Source organism: Bufo gargarizans, chromosome 2 (assembly GCF_014858855.1).
Source record: "Bufo gargarizans isolate SCDJY-AF-19 chromosome 2, ASM1485885v1, whole genome shotgun sequence".
Taxonomy (NCBI): domain Eukaryota; kingdom Metazoa; phylum Chordata; class Amphibia; order Anura; family Bufonidae; genus Bufo; species Bufo gargarizans.
In genome coordinates this window covers 81,641,908-81,653,976 of record NC_058081.1, presented here as the reverse complement: position 1 = coordinate 81,653,976, position 12,069 = coordinate 81,641,908, and positions in this window count along the sequence as shown.

Genomic DNA, 12,069 nt, shown 5'->3' with positions numbered 1-12,069 from the left:
CATGCTGAGGTGGTATTCCCATGTCCTCATTATCAGGAAACATAAGTGGTTGTGCGTAAGTGCATTCTATATCTTTCACCGCTGGGGAAGGGCTAGGTGGATGCCCTTGGGAAACCCTGCCAGCGGAGTCTTCAAACAGCATAAGAGACTGCTGCATAACTTGAGGCTGAGACAGTTTCCCTGGTATGCATGGGGGTGATGTGACAGACTGATGGGGTTGGTTTTCAGGCGCCATCTGTGCGCTTTCTGCAGAAGACTGGGTGGGAGATAATGTGAACGTGCTGGATCCACTGTCGGCCACCCAATTGACTAATGCCTGTACCTGCTCAGGCCTTACCATCCTTAGAACGGCATTGGGCCCCACCATATATCGCTGTAAATTCTGGCGGCTACTGGGACCTGAGGTAGTTGGTACACTAGGACGTGTGGATGTGGCAGAACGGCCACGTCCTCTCCCAGCACCAGAGGGTCCACTAACACCACCACGACCATGTCCACGTCCGCGTCCCTTACTAGATGTTTTTCTCATTGTTATGGTTCACCACAACAACAAAAATATTATTTGGCCCAATGTATTGTATTCAAATTCAGCGGGATAAAAATTTGAGGCCTAGTATTTAGGCGCTGGGTGACCGGTATGGATTTACTAACAGAATTAGACTTGGAAATGCACAGTAGCGTGTGTGTGAAGTTATTCTGAATGACCCTATGTGCACCTTGAATATTATATACCCTTTTAGGGATAGATTTCAAATAGCTCTGATACAGCAGAAACCACTAAATTATGAAATTGCTAAATTGGGAATTGTATTTCAACCCAGAACAAAAAATGTGCTTTGACGGACACTAAATAACTTTCCCAGCCACAACAGGACAGCGGTAACGAGAGATTTAGCGGGATATAAATTTGAGGCCTAGTATTTAGGCGCTGGGTGACAGGTATGGGTTTAGTGACAGAATTAGACTTGGAAATACACAGTAGCGTGTGTGTGAAGTTATTCTGAATGACCCAATGTGCACCTTGAATATTATATACCCTTTTAGGGATAGATTTCAAATAGCTCTGATATAGCAGAAACCACTAAATTATGAAATTGCTAAATTGGGAATTGTATTTCAACCCAGAACAAAAAATGTGCTTTGACGGACACTAAATAACTTTCCCAGCCACAACAGGACAGCGGTAACGAGAGATTTAGCAGGATATAAATTTGAGGCCTAGTATTTAGGCGCTGGGTGACAGGTATGGGTTTAGTGACAGAATTAGACTTGGAAATACACAGTAGCGGGTGTGTGTGAAGTTATTCTGAATGACCCAATGTGCACCTTGAATATTATATACCCTTTTAGGGATAGATTTCAAATAGCTCTGATATAGCAGAAACCACTAAATTATGAAATTGCTAAATTGGGAATTGTATTTCAACCCAGAACAAAAAATGTGCTTTGACGGACACTAAATAACTTTCCCAGCCACAACAGGACAGCGGTAACGAGAGATTTAGCAGGATATAAATTTGAGGCCTAGTATTTAGGCGCTGGGTGACCGGTATGGGTTTAGTGACAGAATTAGACTTGGAAATACACAGTAGCGGGTGTGTGTGAAGTTATTCTGAATGACCCAATGTGCACCTTGAATATTATATACCCTTTTAGGGATAGATTTCAAATAGCTCTGATATAGCAGGAACCACTAAATTATGAAATTGCTAAATTGGGAATTGTACTTCAACCCAGAACAAAAAATGTGCTTTGACGGACACTAAATAACTTTCCCAGCCACAACAGGACAGCGGTAACGAGAGATTTAGCGGGATATAAATTTGAGGCCTAGTATTTAGGCGCTGGGTGACCGGTATGGATTTAGTGACAGAATTAGACTGGGATATGGCCAAAAAATAACCACACTATTGCTGGTTAAATGCACTTGGTGACGGGCGCAGCTTGCCCCTGATGTAGTATATGGCCAAAAAATGAACAGACTATTGCTGGTTAAATGCACTTGGTGTCACAGCTTGACCAACCACACTACTGAGGGTTAAATGCACTTGGTGACGGGCGCAGCTTGCCCCTGATGTAGTATATGGCCAAAAAATAAACAGACTATTGCTGGTTAAATGCACTTGGTGTGACAGCTTCACCCTGATGTAGGCTTTAGCCAAAAAACAACCACACCATTGAGGGTTAAATGCACTTGGTGACGGGCGCAGCTTGCCCCTGATTTAGTATATGGCCAAAAAATGAACAGACTATTGCTGGTTAAATGCACTTGGTGTGACAGCTTCACCCTGATGTAGGCTTTAGCCAAAAAACAACCACACCATTGAGGGTTATATGCACTTGGTGACAGGCGCAGCTTGCCCCTGATTTAGTATATGGCCAAAAAATGAACAGACTATTGCTGGTTAAATGCACTTGGTGTGACAGCTTCACCCTGATGTAGGCTTTAGCCAAAAAACAACCACACCATTGAGGGTTAAATGCACTTGGTGACAGGCGCAGCTTGCCCCTGATTTAGTATATGGCCAAAAAATGAACAGACTATTGCTGGTTAAATGCACTTGGTGTGACAGCTTCACCCTGATGTAGGCTTTAGCCAAAAAACAACCACACCATTGAGGGTTAAATGCACTTGGTCGCAGCTTGGATGCACTTGGTCGCAGCACCGCACAAGACACAAAATGGCCGCCGATCACCCCAGAAAAAAGTGACTGACAAACGGTCTGGGCAGCCTAAAAACAGTGAGTTAGCATTTGAATTTCAGCAGCTCAATGATGCACAGCTGCAGATCGATCGATTAATCAAGTGAAGTCCTTTGGAGGAGTTTATCTGCCTAATCTCGCCCTACTGTCGCATCCGCAACCTCTCCCTACGCTAATCAGAGCAGAGTGACGGGCGGCGCTATGTGACTCCAGCTTCAATAGAGGCTGGGTCACATGGTGCTCTGGCCAATCACAGCCATGCCAATAGTAGGCATGGCTGTGACGGCCTCTTGGGGCAAGTAGTATGACGCTTGTTGATTGGCTGCTTTGCAGCCTTTCAAAAAGCGCCAAGAAAGCGTCACAAAAGCGCCAAGAAAGCGACGAACACCGAACCCGAACCCTGACTTTTACGAAAATGTCCGGGTTCGGGTTCGGGTCCGTGTCACGGACACCCCAAAATTCGGTACGAACCCGAACTATACAGTTCGAGTTCGCTCATCTCTATATAAGAGTACAGGGGGCTGAATACAAAGGCACGCCACACTTTTCAGATGTTTATTTATTTAACATTTTTTAATTATTTTCTTTTCACTTCACAATTACTTGCTACTTTGTATTAATCTATCACATAAAATCCCAATAAAATACATTTAAGTTTGTGGGTATAACGTGAAAAAATACTGAAATGTTCAAGGGTTATGAATACTGTTTCAAGGCACTGTGTATGTGTCAAAACTGGTATCTTCTTATGTGGTAGAGGGGCCACTGGTTCCCACACAACTCTCATTTTGCTATGGGATCGTCTTTCCTTCACCATGCCTTGCTAGAAGCTATAGGCCTCATGCACACGACAGTATTTTTTCACTGTCCGCAAAACGGGGTTCTGTTGGTCCGTGATCCGTGACCGTTTTTTCGTCCATGGGTCTTCCTTGATTTTTGGAGGATCCACGGACATGAAAAAAATGTCGTTTTGGTGTCCGCCTGGCCATGCTGAGCCAAATGGATCCGTCCTGAATTACAATGCAAGTCAATGGGGACGGATCCGTTTGACGTTGACACAATATGGTGCAATTGCAAACGGATCCATCCCCATTGACTTTCAATGTAAAGTCTGGAGTCCCTTTATACCATCTGATCGGAGTTTTCTCCAATCCGATGGTATATTTTAACTTGAAGCGTCCCCATCACCATGGGAACGCCTCTATGTTAGAATATACTGTTGGATATGAGTTACATTGTGAAAACTCATATCCGACAGTATATTCTAACACAGAGGCGTTCCCATGGTGATGGGGACGCTTCTAGTTAGAATATACTACAAACTGTGTACATGACTGCCCCCTGCTGCCTGGCAGCACCCGATCTCTTACAGGGGGCCGTGATCAGCACAATTAACCCCTCAGGTGCCGCTCCTGAAGGGGTTAATTGTGCGTATCATAGCCCCCTGTAAGAGATCAGGGCTGTCAGGCAGCAGGGGGCAGACCCCCCCTCCCCAGTTTGAATATCATTGGTGACCATGCGGGGGGCGGGGGGGGTGCACACTGCCACCAATGTTAATGCAATAGAGGGAGGCCGCACACTGTGCCACCAATGCTATTATTATAATAGAGGGAGGGAGGGGGGGGGATACGCACAATTAACCCCTTCAGGTGCAGCACCTGAGGGGTTAATTGTACAGATCACAGCCCCCTGTAAGAGATCGGGTGCTGCCAGGCAGCAGGGGGCAGTCATGTACACAGTTCGTTGTATATTCTAACTAGAAGCGTCCCCATCACCATGGGAACGCCTCTGTGTTAGAATATACTGTCGGATCTGAGTTTTCATGAAGTGAAAACTCAGCTCTGAAAAAGCTTCGGATCCGTCTGTATGAAAGTAACCTACGGCCACGGATCACGGACACGGATGCCAATCTTGTGTGCATCCGTGTTCTTTCACGGACCTATTGACTTGAATGGGTCCATGAACCATTGTCCGTCAAAAAATAGGACAGGTCCTATTTTTTTGATGGACAGGATACACGGATCACGGTCTCGGCTGGAAAACGGTGCATTTTCCAATTTTTCCACGGACCCATTGAAAGTCAATAGGTCAGCGAAAAAAAAAACGGAAAACGGCACAACGGCCACGGATGCACACAACGGTCGTGTGCATGAGGCCATAGTATAATGATGCAGCCGCTGCCATCCTTACAAGGTACAGCAGTGGTCAGCTGGAGACACATAGCTCTTCATGTATACCATCCTGCGTTATTAAATTACACTGGCACTGAAAAGGTTAAACACTTAACAATACAAATTAATAGCATTCAAGTAATCTAAATGCATGCAGGGGGAGAGAAGTCGTTTAGTTTATAGCAAGCAAATTAATTAGACTGTACAGTTTGCAAATTTCTACTTGGGATTCCATGAGAGAGGCCAGACCTGGAACAGCCCTCCATAAACTTCTTCATAATTCATTCATGAGAAAGATGTTTTCTAACTCATCCAGTGCTCATTAGTATACAATTAGTGGAACGCACTTAAAGGGAGAGTGGGGAATGCTCGCTATGAATACCCGTTCAGATTACGGGCTCGCTGTGGATTTATAGAATGGATGTAGAATTAATCTCCGCACAAAATGGCAGAAAATGCTAATTAAGGATTCCTCGTGGCAGAAACATACACTTTCTGCATTTAAGGGAAGTGAAATGAGAAAATAATTAAATCATAAGCCGCTTCTCTTCTGCACAATTCAGCTCGTTTGGTTAAATTCGGGCCAAGAATAATCAGACACTTGATTTTGCATATTGAACTCAAGAAAAAACACAAAATAAAGGAAATTTAGTACAAGACGAGAATTTTGCCTCTACGAGCATCAGACGTCTTTTTCTGCATTTAACACTTTAGAAACTTTCTTTACTGCAAAACTATTGTTATTTCGGCTCCATGCATTTGGTCGTGTCATTTAAACTCTGAGTTCCAAAGATAACTGAACAAAGATCTCCAGAAGTCCCATTGAGTTGAAAGGGTCAACAACAGTACACATGGAATATAAGACCCCATTCTTATCATCATTGGGGTAGTAGCAGTTGTACTCCCACCAATCTGTTATGCCTTATGCAGTCTATAGGGGCTATAGATGTAGCAGAGCCAAGCTTTTTTCATATGTATTATTTTTTTTGCGCAAATCATATATTTTGAGGAATTCGCAGGGTGTTTTCAGATAAAATACCTACCTGTAAGCAATCTGGTCACACCTTTCAATATGCTCCAGACTATACATATTAGTGATTTCCTTGAATAAACAAAAGTTGCACTAAGTTTCAGACTGCAATCTCCATTCCTTCATTTTCATACCCCTTAATATTCAGTTTGAAACCTGATCCTAGCTTCAGATTTTCCTGATGTGGATGTGTCCATCCCAGTAATACATTCTGGATTTGTGTGTCCAATATGCTGCTGTCTTCACTGGCTCTCATGGGGGATCTTCTCTCAATTTTAGGGCTTGTTCACACGACCGTGCCGTTTTTTGCAGTCCGCAAAAAAAGGATGCCGTCCGTGTGCCTTCCGCAATTTGCGGAACAGGAGGCCCATTATAGAAATGCCTATTCTTGTCCGCAAAATGGACAAGAATAGGACATGACTCATAATTTTTGCGGACCCATTGAAATGAATGGTTCCGTATACGGACCATATGCGGAACGCAGAAAACGGCCCGTATACAGAATGCAAAATACGTTTGTGTGAATGAGCCCTTACTAACAGTTACTGATGCAGAGTAGTACAGCTCAACTTTCTTTCTACACTTGCACACAGCCAATGTGATTCTTCCCCTGCAAACTGCCTTGTGTGCCCTTTCTCCTCTATATGCAGCCTGTGTGAGATTGCCTTCTCTGATGATTCCCCCATCTCTCATTTTAATCTGCCATGTTCAACCTCCTGCTGCTATCTGTAAGGCTAGGTCTACACGACGACATTTGTTGCACGAATATCGCCCAACAATTTTTATATTTGTAGTCTATGGTGTTGCACTGCGACATGCTGTGACTGTGACACGACAGTCGCAAAAAATCCATTTGAGATGGATATTTCTGTGACTGTCGTGTCACAGTCGCAGCATGTCGTATGGCGACCAACAGCTTAGTGAAGGACTTAAACATACTCTGCCGCAGTAAAATGCTAGGAAGTTTTTAAGGAAACTTTTTTTTTTGCTTTTGGGAAGCAATCAACAATAAAAAAAATCAGTGTATTAGTGTCAATGAGTCCATTGCCTTTAAGAACATATTGATGCTATTCATAGTAGAGACTATAGTTATAATAAGCTGATTCTACCAGCGTAAGCCAGCCATACGAATGGCCGTCCATATAATGTCAGATCCAGCAGAGTATACCATTCTATGCAGTGATTCTGCATACTGGCTTCTTTGATGAGATCCTGAACAGTAAACTTCCATCTATGAGGTCTCATAACCTGCCCCATTTTAGTTATTGCGTGTAAATTTGTCTTCCTGTACTAATTTACATCCTGGCGAACTCTAGCTGTCTTTGTATCCTTTGAATAGGTCGTCAGTATCTGATAGGTAGAAGTCTGACACCCAGGACTCCAGCTGATCAGCTGTTTGAGAAGGCACCAGCACTCGCAGTAGTGCCGTGGCCTTCTTGCAGCTTTCCAGCCATGTAACGTCACATTCATTGGTCATACGGCCTACAGTTGCAAGAAAAAGTATGTGAACCCTTTGGAATGATCTGGGTTTCTGCACAAATTGGTCATAAAATGTGATCTGATCTTCATCTAAGTCACAACAATAGACAATCACAGTCTGCTTAAACTAATAACACACAAAGACTTAAATTTTACCATGTTTTTATTGAACACACCATGTAAACATTCACAGTGCAGGTGGAAAAAGTATATGAACCCTTGGATTTAATAACTGGTTGAACCTCCTTTGGCAGCAATAACTTCAAACAAACGTTTCCTGTAGTTGCAGATCAGACGTGCACAACGGTCAGGAGTAATTCTTGACCATTCCTCTTTACAGAACTGTTTCAGTTCAGCAATATTCTTGGGATGTCTGGTGTGAATCGCTTTCTTGAGGTCATGCCACAGCATCCCAATCGGGTTGAGGTCAGAACTCTGACTGGGCCACTCCAGAAGGTGTATTTTCTTCTGTTTAAGCCATTATGTTGTTGATTTACTTCTATGCTTTGGGTCGTTGTCCTGTTGCAACACCCATCTTCTGTTGAGCTTCAGCTGGTGGACAGATGGCCTTAAGTTCTCCTGCAAAATGTTTTGATAAACTTGGGAATTTATTTTTCCTTCGATGATAGAAATCCGTCCAGGCCCTGACGCAGCAAAGCAGCTCCAAACCATGATGCCCCCACCACCATGATGAGGATGAGGTTTTGATGTTGGTGTGCTGTGCCTCTTTTTCTCGAAACATAGTGTTGTGGGTTTCTTCTGAACAACTCCACTTTGGTTTCATCTGTCCACAGAATATTTTGCCAGTACTGCTGTGGAACATCCAGGTGCTCTTGTGCAAACTGTAAACGTGCAGCAATGGTTTTTTTTGGACAGCAGTGCCTTCCTCTGTGGTATCCTCCCATGAAATCCATTCTTGTTTAGTGTTTTATGTATCGTAGATTCGATAACAGGGATGTTAGCATATGCCAGAGACTTTTGTAAGTCTTTAGCTGACACTCTAGGATTCTTCTTCACCTCATTGAGCAGTCTGCGCGGTGCTCTTGCAGTCATCTTTACAGGACGGCCACTCCTAGGGAAAGTAGCAGCAGTGCTGAACTTTCTCCATTTTTAGACAATTTGTCTTACCGTGGACTGATAAACAGCAAGGCTTTTGGAGATACTTTTATAACCCTTTCCAGCTTTATGCAAGTCAACAATTCTTAATCGTAGGTTTTCTGAGAACTCTTTTGTGCGAGGCATCATTCACATCAGGCAATGCTTCTTGTGAAAAGCAAACACAGAACTGGTGCGTGTTTTTTATAGGGCAGCTGTAACCAACACCTCCAATCTCATCTCATTGATTGGACTCCAGTTGGCTGACACCTCACTCCAATTAGCTCTTGGAGATGTCATTAGTCTAGGAGTTCACATACTTTTTCCACCTGCACTGTGAATGTTTACATTTTTTAATAAAAACATGGTAACATTTTATCCTTTGTGTGTCATTAGTTTAAACAGTCTGTGATTGTCTATTGTATTGACTTAGATGAAGATCAGATCACATTTTATGACCAATTTGTGCAGAAATCCATATAATTCCAAAGGGTTCACATACTTTTTCTTGCAACTGTATGTGTAACTCGGCCAACTTGAGGTGAATGGGGCTATCAAGTGCACGGCACTGTGCTTGGTGAGCAGAGAGAAGGATGCAGATCTACCGCAATTGCTGGTGCCTTCTCAAACAGCTGGGATCTCGGTTGTTGGATCTTCACTGATCAAATACTAATGACCTATCCATAGAATAAGTCATTAGTGCAAAGATCTTGGAAAGCTCTTTTCATGTATTTCCACCAGGCATCTTATATAAATATAGTGATAAAGCTCCCCCCATACTGATTTACATCTGATATCTGATTATAAAAATGTCTGTTGGCAGCAACCACTAGCGGGAGCTCAGTTGATAGGAATTTATACAGACACTATCGATTTTAAATTAGTTTCTCAGGACTAGCATTTCTAATAGGGGCATCAACTGCATTACTGGAAAACAGTCACTACATAGTACACATGTTATCAGCAACTATGCCAGTCACTGCTCTGATCTCTCAGGTGGGCTTGAGCACAGCTTCACTCACCCTTCTGCAGGCATCCCTGACCTGCTGGTCTTCTTCAGCCTCTTTTACGGCAGGCCTGGCCACGACAGTAGTCTCTCTCATCTCCCCTAGCAGGCTGCAGGCTGCTCTTGCCACAAAGGCCTTTGCCATTTACCAGTAGGGCATGTACCCTCCCTTGGCTCTTAAAGATCTGGTGTGCACCCTAATTGTAACCAGCCTATGGCTGGCCAACTCTGGGTTCTTAGGCCTCTTTCACACGGGCGATATTTCCTCGCGGGTGCAATGCGTGAGGTGAACGAACCATCAGGAGGAAAGACTTACAAAATACACCCCTTCCGGCACCATGATAATTACTATGGGATCAATTCTGATCCGATATTTTAATTTATGACAGAATGTATGATAGCAATCAAGTCACCATTGGTAGTTGGTTTAATTGGAGAAAGAGAGGGGGGCCACCCCAGGAGGTGAAACCCCATATAGCTGGACATTAAGAATTTAATAGTCGTGCCAAAGTGGGCAGATGAGCAAGGAAAAAGGAGAATTATGTGAGGGCCCTGAACAGACAATGATTATAGGAAAAAAAAAAAAAAGTGGTTAAGTGGGCGCTGTGGACCGTATATCCCACTCAATAATCATGTTTACGTGGGCCGTTCAGGAACGGAGGATATGCGTGGGGGAGCACCCATTTTACAGGAAACAGCCGAACGATAATTGTTTGTTAAGACCATGTGGACTATATGTTTTTAATCTATATATCCACTGGCATTCCTTCTGCAAGATCTTTTTATCCCAATCTCCCTTACATGGAGAGGGAGGAATGATATCAATGATTTGAAATCCCAGGGATTTGGGATCACCCCCATGGAACTCAAGTACATGATTCGCCACAGGTTTGTCTCGTTTATGTCTAATATCTCCTAGGTGCTCCCCAACTCTCCTCCTCAGCTCCCTTTTAGTCTTACCTACATAATTTAAGGGACAAGTACATGTTATAAGATAGACCACTCCACAACTCCTACAATTACCAAAGTCCCTTATCTCAAAGGTTCTATCCGTTGTGACACTTTTAAAGGATTTTGATGTAATAATTAATGGACATGCTATGCAACCACTACATTTAAATGTTCCCAACGGTCTCCTATCCAACCAGGTTCCAGAGGATTTCGGTGTGGTATAAAAACTATGAACCAGATGGTCCCTTATCGATTTTCCCCTCCTGAAAGTAATCCCTGGTTTGGGTGGGAGCACATCTACAAGATCTCTATCTGTTCGGAGGATATCCCAATCCCTGGGCTGAGTCTGTTTAGGGTCACGAAGGGATGTTCATAGGATAGGATTATCTCTCCTACTATTGGATATCACAGTTGTGAGCTGTATTACTCCTATTATGACCTACAGACTACCATAGTTATCACTAGTGCTAAATAATCATCCTAACGCTTCTTCCACCAGCACTAGATCTCCATCTAGTTATGGAGCACTACACCCATTGACGACTGAGCTAACCATCTTATTCCATCTTTCCTGGTATTTCAGCAAACCGTGAGTAACCAATTAACCTTTTTTGTGGTTCAACAATGTGTGAATATTCACAATATACATATTTAGTATTTCAGCTAACCGTGAACAATAACGGAATGTGTATCATGTGAACCCATGCAAATAAGGTCATCAGTGAACTACAATATATTGGTTTCCCTAACAATTTTTCTTGGTCCTCAGCTGTGCCCCACACTTAGAGTACCTTGTGTGGGGGTAAGCAAAATCCCCAGGATTGCTCACCAGTCCTGTATATTTACCTTTTATATAGGTGTAACTGTAGCCATTTTCAATATACCTCGTTGCCATTATAGGACATTGTTTGTCGACCTTCCTTGTGTGTGTAGTCCGGCTGTAGGCCAGATTTTAATAGAATATTATTAAAAGGTATATTTTAATTGGGAAGGTGTTCCAGTATATATTCAATTATTCTTCCCTTAGATTTATTTACTGCCAAGCAGGTTTTTGATGTGGTAGAGTTTATCTACCCAAATCAGGAGAAAGCGGAACTAATTCTTAATGGTATTAGTAATGTTTTTTTCATCCCTAAATTTAAAAGTCTTGGGTGTGTTTGGATTGAGAATCTGACCTCAGTTAAATTAAATGTAGACGTTTTTTGGGAAAAGATTGGGAAGAAGGTTTAAGCGGACAGGGTAGCAGGCCCCTTTTCTCAGCCGCCATTTCAGGATTTTAACTTATCACCTCTGGGTTTGGTTCCCAAGAAAGCAGCTAATGAATTTAGGTTAATTCATCATTTATCCTTCCCAGAGAAGCAATGACTTAATGATGAATTAGACAGAGCGTTATCTTCGGTATCTTATAGTTCCTTTGATGAAGCTATCAGCTTGTTGAGCGGCTGGGGAGGTTATAAAGGCGGCCTGGGGGCCAAGGTGGATATAAAGGTGGCCTTTTTTTTACTGCCAGTTTGCCCGGATGGTTTGAATTCATTAGGCTTTCAATTTGAGGGGGGTATTATTTTGATAAATGTTTGCCAATGGGTTTTTCTTTATCTGGTTCTTATTTTGAGTCTTTTTCATCTTTTGTTCATT